Source organism: Oncorhynchus clarkii, unplaced genomic scaffold (assembly GCF_045791955.1).
Source record: "Oncorhynchus clarkii lewisi isolate Uvic-CL-2024 unplaced genomic scaffold, UVic_Ocla_1.0 unplaced_contig_1599_pilon_pilon, whole genome shotgun sequence".
NCBI lineage: Eukaryota > Metazoa > Chordata > Actinopteri > Salmoniformes > Salmonidae > Oncorhynchus > Oncorhynchus clarkii.
The window spans coordinates 582,321-592,500 of record NW_027260980.1 but is presented as its reverse complement, the minus strand read 5'-3'; the positions used below and the strand labels follow the sequence as shown (position 1 = coordinate 592,500).

Genomic DNA, 10,180 nt, shown 5'->3' with positions numbered 1-10,180 from the left:
GCCATGTTGTGCTACTACCATGTTGTGCTACTGCCATGTTGTGCTACTGCCATGTTGTGCTACTACCATGTTGTGCTACTGCCATGTTGTGCTACTGCCATGTTGTGCTACTGCCATGTTGTGCTACTGCCATGTTGTGCTACTACCATGTTGTGCTACTGCCATGTTGTGCTACTGCCATGTTGTGCTACTACCATGTTGTGCTACTGCCATGTTGTGCTACTGCCATGTTGTGCTACTACCATGTTGTGCTACTGCCATGTTGTGCTACTGCCATGTTGTGCTACTACCATGTTGTGCTACTGCCATGTTGTGCTACTGCCATGTTGTGCTACTGCCATGTTGTGCTACTGCCATGTTGTGCTACTGCCATGTTGTGCTACTACCATGTTGTGCTACTGCCATGTTGTGCTACTGCCATGTTGTGCTACTGCCATGTTGTGCTACTGCCATGTTGTGCTACTACCATGTTGTGCTACTGCCATGTTGTGCTACTGCCATGTTGTGCTACTACCATGTTGTGCTACTACCATGTTGTGCTACTGCCATGTTGTGCTACTGCCATGTTGTGCTACTGCCATGTTGTGCTACTGCCATGTTGTGCTACTACCATGTTGTGCTACTACCATGTTGTGCTGCTACCATGTTGTGCTACTGCCATGTTGTGCTGCTACCATGTTGTGCTACTGCCATGTTGTGCTACTGCCATGTTGTGCTGCTACCATGTTCTTGTCATGTTGTGCTGCTACCATGTTGTGCTACTGCCATGTTGTGCTGCTACCATGTTTGTGTCATGTTGTGTTGCTAACATGTTGTCCTACTGCCATGTTGTGCTACTGCCATGTTGTGCTGCTACCATGTTGTTGTCATGTTGTGCTCCTACCATGTTGTTGTCATGTTGTGCTGCTACCATGTTGTCATGTTGTGTTGCTACCATGTTGTTATTATGTGGTGCTGCTACCATGTTGTTTTCATGATGTGTTTCTACCATGTTGTTGTCATGTTGTGTTGCTACCATGTTGTGCTGCTACCATGTTGTGCTACTGCCATGTCGTGTTGCTACCATGTTGTTGTCATGTTGTTTTGCTACCATGTTCTGCTACTGCCATGTTGTGTTGCTACCATGTTGCTGTCATGTTGTGTTGCTACCATGTTGTGCTGCTACCATGTTGTGCTACTGCCATGTTGTGATACTGCCATGTTGTGCTGCTACCATGTTGTGCTACTGCCATGTTGTGCTACTGCCATGTTGTGATACTGCCATGTTGTGTTGCTACCATGTTGCTGTCATGTTGTGTTGCTACCATGTTGTGCTGCTACCATGTTGCTGTTATGTGGTGTTGTTGTCTTAGGTCTCTCTTTATGTCGTGTTGTGGTGTCTCTCTTGTTGTGATGTCACGGATTGCCCCGGTAGTGTTGCTGTTATTACGGGTCTCGTCCCGTGTGTTGTTATTACGGGTCCCGTGTGTTGTTATTACGGGTCTCGTCCCGTGTGTTGTTATTACGGGTCTCGTTCTGTCTATTGTTATTACGGGTCTCGTCCCGTGTGTTGTTATTACGGGTCTCGTCCTGTGTATTGTTATTACGGGTCTCGTCCTGTGTATTGTTATTACGGGTCCCGTGTGTTGTTATTACGGGTCTCGTCCCGTGTGTTGTTATTACGGGTCGCGTCCTGTGCATTGTTATTACAGGTCTCGTCCCGTGTGTTGTTATTACGGGTCTCGTCCCGTGTGTTGTTATTACGGGTCTCGTCTCGTGTGTTGTTATTACGGGTCTCGTGTGTTGTTATTACGGGTCCAGTCCCGTGTGTTGTTATTACGGGTCTCGTGTGTTGTTATTACGGGTCCCGTCCCGTGTGTTGTTATTACGGGTCCCGTGTGTTGTTATTATGGGTTTCGTCCCGTGTGTTGTTATTACGGGTCCCGTGTGTTGTTATTACGGGTCCCGTGTGTTGTTATTACGGGTCCCGTGTGTTGTTATTACGGGTCTCGTGTGTTGTTATTACGGGTCTCGTCCCGTGTGTTGTTATTACGGGTCCCGTGTGTTGTTATTACGGGTCTCGTCCCGTGTGTTGTTATTATGGGTCCCGTGTGTTGTTATTACAGGTCTCGTGTGTTGTTATTACTGGTCCCTTGTGTTGTTATTACGGGTCCCGTGTGTTGTTATTACGGGTCCCGTGTGTTGTTATTACGGGTCCCGTGTGTTGTTATTACGGGTCCCGTGTGTTGTTATTACGGGTCTCGTCCCGTGTGTTGTTATTACGGGTCCCGTCCCGTGTGTTGTTATTACGGGTCCCGTGTGTTGTTATTACGGGTCCCGTGTATTGTTATTACGGGTCTCGTCCCGTGTGTTGTTATTACGGGTCCCGTGTGTTGTTATTACGGGTCCCGTCCCGTGTGTTGTTATTACGGGTCCCGTGTGTTGTTATTACGGGTCCCGTGTGTTGTTATTACGGGTCCCGTGTATTGTTATTACGGGTCCCGTGTGTTGTTATTACGGGTCTCATGTGTTGTTATTACGGGTCTCGTCTCGTGTGTTGTTATTACGGGTCTCGTCCCGTGTGTTGTTATTACGGGTCCCGTGTGTTGTTATTACGGGTCTCGTCCCGTGTGTTATTAAGGGTCCCGTCCCGTGTGTTGTTATTACGGGTCTCGTGTGTTGTTATTACGGGTCTCATGTGTTGTTATTACGGGTCTCGTCCCGTGTGTTGTTATTACGGGTCTCGTCCCGTGTGTTGTTATTACGGGTCTCGTCCCGTGTGTTGTTATTACGGGTCCTGTGTGTTGTTATTACGGGTCCCGTGTGTTGTTATTACGGCTCTCGTCCCGTGTGTTGTTATTACGGGTCTCGTCCCGTGTGTTGTTATTACGGGTCCTGTGTGTTGTTATTACGGGTCCCGTGTGTTGTTATTACGGGTCTCGTCCCGTGTGTTGTTATTACGGGTCCTGTGTGTTGTTATTACGGGTCTCGTGTGTTGTTATTACGGGTCCCGTCCCGTGTGTTATTACGGGTCTCGTGTGTTATTACGGGTCTCGTCCCGTGTATTATTATGGGTCCCGTGTGTTGTTATTACGGGTCTCGTCCAGTGTATTTATTAGAGGTTTAACTTTTGTTTGGATTACATCCCTGTGTTTTTGTATATGCGTTTGTTTTTGGCTTCTTCCAATGAAAAAATGAAAAACACACACAGAAAGTAAACACACACCGAAACGAACAACTAACTAACAACCTGCCTCACAACAGCAGACCACGTGTAACCATGCCAGCCCAGGACCTCCTCATCCGGCTTCTTCCTCTCTGGGATCGTCTGAGACCAGCCACCCGGACAAAGAATAAAACTATGGCTTTGCACAAACAAAGAACCAACTTCAGTGGGAAAATGATCCCCTTCGATGGCCACTGGCACGCTGGAGAAGTGTGAAACCCGGTTTCAACTGTTCCAGGCAGATGGCAGACGCCTGTATGGTCTTGTGTGGGTGAGCGGTTTGCACTAATATATAGAGTTCCCCGTGGTGGCGGTGGGGTTATGGTATGGTCAGGCATAAACTACAGACAATGAATACAATTGCATTGTATCGATGGCAATTTGAATGCACAGAGACACCATGACAACATCCTGAGGCCCATTGTCGTGCCAGTCATCCTCCGCCATCACCTCATGTTTCAGCATGATAACGCACGGACCCATGTCGTAAGGATCTGTACACAATACCTGGAAGCTGAAAATGTCCCAGTTCTTCCATGGCCTGCACACTCACCAGACATGTCACCCATTGAGCATGTTTGGGATGCTCTGGATCGACGTGTACGACAGCGTGTTTCAGTTCCAGCCAATATCCAGGGACTTCACACAGCCGTTGAAGAGGAGTGGGACAGCATTCCACAGGCTACAACCAACAGCCTGATTAACTCTATGTGAAGGAGATGTGTTGTCACACAGCTGTTGAAGAGGAGTGGGACAACATTCCACAGGCTACAACCAACAGCCTGATTAACTCTATGTGAAGGAGATGTGTTGTCACACAGCTGTTGAAGAGGAGTGGGATAACATTCCACAGGCTACAACCAACAGCCTGATTAACTCTATGTGAAGGAGATGTGTTGTGCTGCCTGAGGGAAATGGTGGTCACACCAGAGACTGACTGGTTTTCTGATCCACACCCCTACTTGGTGCATCGGTACCACTTTCCGTGCGGTAGCAGAGACAACAGTCTATAACTTGGGTGGCTGGAGTCTTTAACCATGTTTAGGGCTTTCCACTGACACCACCTGGTACAGAGGTCCTGGACGGCAGGGAGCTTGGCCCCAGTGATGTACTGGGCCGTACGCACTAGCCTCTGTAGGGCCTTGCACTCGGATGATAAGCAGTTGCCGTACCAGGCGGTGATGCAGCCAATCAAAATGCTCTCAATGGTGCAGCTGTAGAACTTTGAGGATCTGAGGGCCCATGTCAAATCTTTTCAGCCTCCTGAGGGGGGAGAGGTGGTGTCGTGCCCTCTTCATGACTGTGTTGGTGTGTGAGGACCATGACAGATCTTTTCAGCCTCCTGAGGGTGGAGAGGTGGTGTCGTGCCCTCTTCATGACTGTGTTGGTGTGTGAGGACCATGACAGATCTTTTCAGCCTCCTGAGGGGGGAGAGGTGGTGTCGTGCCCTCTTCATGACTGTGTTGGTGTGTGAGGACCATGACAGATCTTTTCAGCCTCCTGAGGGGGGAGAGGTGGTGTCGTGCCCTCTTCATGACTGTGTTGGTGTGTGAGGACCATGACAGATCTTTTCAGCCTCCTGAGGGGGGAGAGGTGGTGTCGTGCCCTCTTCATGACTGTGTTGGTGTGTGAGGACCATGACAGATCTTTTCAGCCTCCTGAGGGGGGAGAGGTGGTGTCGTGCCCTCTTCATGACTGTGTTGGTGTGTGAGGACCATGACAGATCTTTTCAGCCTCCTGAGGGGGGAGAGGTGGTGTCGTGCCCTCTTCATGACTGTGTTGGTGTGTGAGGACCATGACAGATCTTTTCAGCCTCCTGAGGGGGGAGAGGTGGTGTCGTGCCCTCTTCATGACTGTGTTGGTGTGTGAGGACCATGACAGATCTTTTCAGCCTCCTGAGGGGGGAGAGGTGGTGTCGTGCCCTCTTCATGACTGTGTTGGTGTGTGAGGACCATGACAGATCTTTTCAGCCTCCTGAGGGGGGAGAGGTGGTGTCGTGCCCTCTTCATGACTGTGTTGGTGTGTGAGGACCATGACAGATCTTTTCAGCCTCCTGAGGGGGGAGAGGTGGTGTCGTGCCCTCTTCATGACTGTGTTGGTGTGTGAGGACCATGACAGATCTTTTCAGCCTCCTGAGGGGGGAGAGGTGGTGTCGTGCCCTCTTCATGACTGTGTTGGTGTGTGAGGACCATGACAGATCTTTTCAGCCTCCTGAGGGGGGAGAGGTGGTGTCGTGCCCTCTTCATGACTGTGTTGGTGTGTGAGGACCATGACAGATCTTTTCAGCCTCCTGAGGGGGGAGAGGTGGTGTCGTGCCCTCTTCATGACCGTGTTGGTGTGTGAGGACCATGACAGATCTTTTCAGCCTCCTGAGGGGGGAGAGGTGGTGTCGTGCCCTCTTCATGACCGTGTTGGTGTGTGAGGACCATGACAGATCTTTTCAGCCTCCTGAGGGGGGAGAGGTGGTGTCGTGCCCTCTTCATGACTGTGTTGGTGTGTGAGGACCATGACAGATCTTTTCAGCCTCCTGAGGGTGGAGAGGTGGTGTCGTGCCCTCTTCATGACTGTGTTGGTGTGTGAGGACCATGACAGATCTTTTCAGCCTCCTGAGGGGGGAGAGGTGGTGTCGTGCCCTCTTCATGAACGTGTTGGTGTGTGAGGACCATGTCAAATCTTTTCAGCCTCCTGAGGGTGGAGAGGTGGTGTCGTGCCCTCTTCATGACTGTGTTGGTGTGTGAGGACCATGACAGATCTTTTCAGCCTCCTGAGGGTGGAGAGGTGGTGTCGTGCCCTCTTCATGACTGTGTTGGTGTGTGAGGACCATGACAGATCTTTTCAGCCTCCTGAGGGGGGAGAGGTGGTGTCGTGCCCTCTTCATGACTGTGTTGGTGTGTGAGGACCATGACAGATCTTTTCAGCCTCCTGAGGGGGGAGAGGTGGTGTCGTGCCCTCTTCATGACTGTGTTGGTGTGTGAGGACCATGACAGATCTTTTCAGCCTCCTGAGGGGGGAGAGGTGGTGTCGTGCCCTCTTCATGACTGTGTTGGTGTGTGAGGACCATGACAGATCTTTTCAGCCTCCTGAGGGGGGAGAGGTGGTGTCGTGCCCTCTTCATGACTGTGTTGGTGTGTGAGGACCATGACAGATCTTTTCAGCCTCCTGAGGGGGGAGAGGTGGTGTCGTGCCCTCTTCATGACTGTGTTGGTGTGTGAGGACCATGACAGATCTTTTCAGCCTCCTGAGGGGGGAGAGGTGGTGTCGTGCCCTCTTCATGACTGTGTTGGTGTGTGAGGACCATGACAGATCTTTTCAGCCTCCTGAGGGGGGAGAGGTGGTGTCGTGCCCTCTTCATGACTGTGTTGGTGTGTGAGGACCATGACAGATCTTTTCAGCCTCCTGAGGGGGGAGAGGTGGTGTCGTGCCCTCTTCATGACTGTGTTGGTGTGTGAGGACCATGACAGATCTTTTCAGCCTCCTGAGGGGGGAGAGGTGGTGTCGTGCCCTCTTCATGACTGTGTTGGTGTGTGAGGACCATGACAGATCTTTTCAGCCTCTTGAGGGGGGAGAGGTGGTGTCGTGCCCTCTTCATGACTGTGTTGGTGTGTGAGGACCATGACAGATCTTTTCAGCCTCCTGAGGGGGGAGAGGTGGTGTCGTGCCCTCTTCATGACTGTGTTGGTGTGTGAGGACCATGACAGATCTTTTCAGCCTCCTGAGGGGGGAGAGGTGGTGTCGTGCCCTCTTCATGACTGTGTTGGTGTGTGTATTCTACAGCCCTGCTGTGGGGATGGCTGGGAAATGTGATTTCCCACTAAAAGCTACAATAAACTATCAGTCATGAATTGTTCAATTATTTTTTTTTATAGAAACATACTGAGTCACTGGTTACCTCCCAAATGGCACCCTATATAGGGCACTACTTCTGAACAGGATTCATAGAGCTGTGGTCAGATATAGGGCACTAAGTAGTGAATAGTGTGCCATGTTTTTTTTTTTTTGCTACACCTCTGGTCTGTTCTGTCGCTAACCAAAAGACTACACACACAGACACACACACACACACACACACACTGAAAGAAACAGACACACACACACACACACACACACACACACACACACATACACTGAAAGAAACAGACAGACAGGCAGGCAGGCAGGCAGGCAGGATTCACATAGACAAAGATGTGTAGTCACGTGATTTTCGGGAGTGACAACTTCTAAAAATTGGATTCCGGCGACGCCTTCCTGAATTGTTGCAGCGGGGCAGGAGTAGTCTGTTGACTAGCGAGGCAGGAGTAGTCTGTTGACTAGCGAGGCAGGAGTAGTCTGTTGACTAGCGAGGCACGACGGAAAAAACATTGTAGCTTTGTTTGTTTCATGTATCCTGTAGTTAGGCTATACACTGAGTGTACAAAACATTTAAGAACGCCTGCTCTTTCCATGACTTAGACTGACCAGGTGAATCCAGGTGAAAGCTATGATCCCTTATTGATGTCACTTCCACTTTAATCATTGTAGATGAAGGGGAGGAGACGGGTTAAAGAAGGTTTTGTAAGCCTTGAGACATGGATTATGTATGTAGGCATTCAGAGGGTGAATGGACCAGACATGAAATGTAAGTGCCTTTGAACAGGGTATGGTAGTAGGTGCCAGGCGCACCGGTTTGTTTCAAGACCTGCAACACTGCTGGGTTTTTCACGCTCAACTGTTTCCGTGTGTACCACAATGGACCACGCATAGGACATCCAGTCAACTTGACACAACTGTGGGAAGCATCGTAGTCAACATGGGCCAGCATCCCTGTGGAACGCTTTCGAGTCCATGCCCGGGCGAATTTAGGCTGTTCTGAGGCTAGCCTGGCCTACTGGTGTGACAACTGGATAATGTCTTTATTTATTCGTTTGCAAACTTAAAAGAAACGCGTTTGGGACATGGAAATAGGCTAGCAGACCAGTCATTTCGTGTTTATTATATGACCCAGCCCTGAATGACTATTTTGTCGTCACACTGACTGAATACGTTTCACGGTATGTTAGGCTGTAAAATAATATGCACACTAGGCTACTTTTAGAGCCTAATATTCTAAACAAATGTATGTCTCTCGACTGATCAGTCCGTGGTTCATTCCGACCTCTCTTACCGGTTACCGTTAACCCCTGTCTAATCCGGTGTTTTGCGCTCAGGGCGGGCCATCGCGACTCCCAACGGTCTTTGACAACACGGAATTTCCATTTCCACCACAAACCGAAACAGGGTAAAGAAAAATAAACACTCACCTCCGACATGGGAAAGGGGCGTTCTTAGATCTCTAATCCATTCCGTTAATCCAGATACACCGACGCGCGCAAGGTTTTCCAGTTCAAATGTGAGGCAGCTCCGGTGGAGTCTAGTCCCAAGGCAGGTGCGTGCACGGGAAAAGCGCGACATTAATCTTCACTCACTCAACAAGGCTACCTCCCTCTTTCTCTCTCTCTCTCTCTTTGTCTGTCTCTGTCTCTCTGTCTTTCTCTCACACACACAATAACAAACAAACAGAAAGAGAAAATATAAGACATCAATTTAGTTATTTAGCCTCCAAATAGACTGTGCTCTAGTGTTGTCGGTGTGTGTGGTGATTGACGGTGATGGGTGGGTGTGCTGTGAATGTAAATGCAGAGCCAACTACTCCATGTCTGGTCAGGGTCCAGCAGTGAGATACAGTCACCCACCAACCCTGGAGAGATACAGTCACCCACCAACCCTGGAGAGATACAGTCACCCACCAACCCTGGAGAGATACAGTCACCCACCAACCCTGGAGAGATACAGTCACCCACCAACCCTGGAGAGATACAGTCACACACCAACTCTGGAGAGATACAGTCACACACCAACCCTGGAGAGATACAGTCACACACCAACCCTGGAGAGATGCAGTCACACACCAACCCTGGAGAGATACAGTCTGGAAACGAATTTTATGACCTATGCCTACTACAACAATCCAATGCTTTTACACGTTATGGGGTGTGGTGAACGAGTGCACACTTCAGGAAGCAGGAAAGACATTTGGGACACACACCTGACCCAGGCCTGAGGATCTCCAAATTGACATTTGTCAAAGGTAGCCTATACATTCTGTGGTGTTCTATTCTGGAATATTAACTGGCGTTTGTCGCCCCCTGGTGGAAAGAACGTAATATAATCCTTCTCTCTATATTTCTGTGCATTTTGTACCTCGCAGCCCACCGTACAAATATTCCAAGTTAACCGCCTATATTACCGTTCTGCTAGCAGCAGGATAATATGTTGGCATCACAACAGCATATTATATTTTTCTAAATAATAATATTAATAATAAAAAAATCAATAAAAATATATAGTTATATATATTTTTTACTCTAAATAAGAGTCCCCTTGCAAGGACAAGCTCAAATTTTACAATATCGATTATTTTAGCACTGTAGTTCAATACAACTGTTTTTCACAGCATTGCAACGACTTTAGAAACAAATAAATTGATAATTTGACATATTTTAATATTGTATAATTTATACCAGCATTTCTTTTGAAAGTTTTCCAAACTAAATACTGGTATGTTGAAAGCTGTTGTGTAGGCCAGTGGTGTCGTGGTGCCTGGAGAAGTGGGTAAAAAGTACTCTAATTTAGTGAAACATTTTCCAAACGGCCCAGTGAAGGAAAGGCACCCTGTGTGAAAAGCACGAGAAACAGTGATACACTCTGAATGACCTAAATGATGAACCCCATATTGGTCTTTCACAGTCAGACCAACCCAAGCTGTACTGGTCAGTAGGATAATAGTAGACCAACCCAAGCTGTACTGGTCAGTAGGATAATAGTAGACCAACCCAAGCTGTACTGTTCAGTAGGATAATAGTAGACCAACCCAAGCTGTACTGTTCAGTAGGATAATAGTAGACCAACCCAAGCTGTACTGTTCAGTAGGATAATAGTAGACCAACCCAAGCTGTACTG

The 10,180-nt window shown here is 48.7% G+C and overlaps 1 protein-coding gene across 1 annotated transcript in view; it reads right to left on the bottom strand.

Annotated features, from left to right (window-relative positions):
• Nucleotides 1-8,607, bottom strand: part of LOC139402787 (FERM and PDZ domain-containing protein 1-like) — a gene marked incomplete at its 3' end in the record, with an annotated part of 65,023 nt that extends 56,416 nt beyond the window's left edge. Inside the window, exon 1 of the mRNA XM_071146702.1 lies at nt 8,482-8,607. The remainder of the gene's footprint in view (nt 1-8,481) is intronic.
• Nucleotides 8,608-10,180: the final 1,573 nt, after the last annotated feature.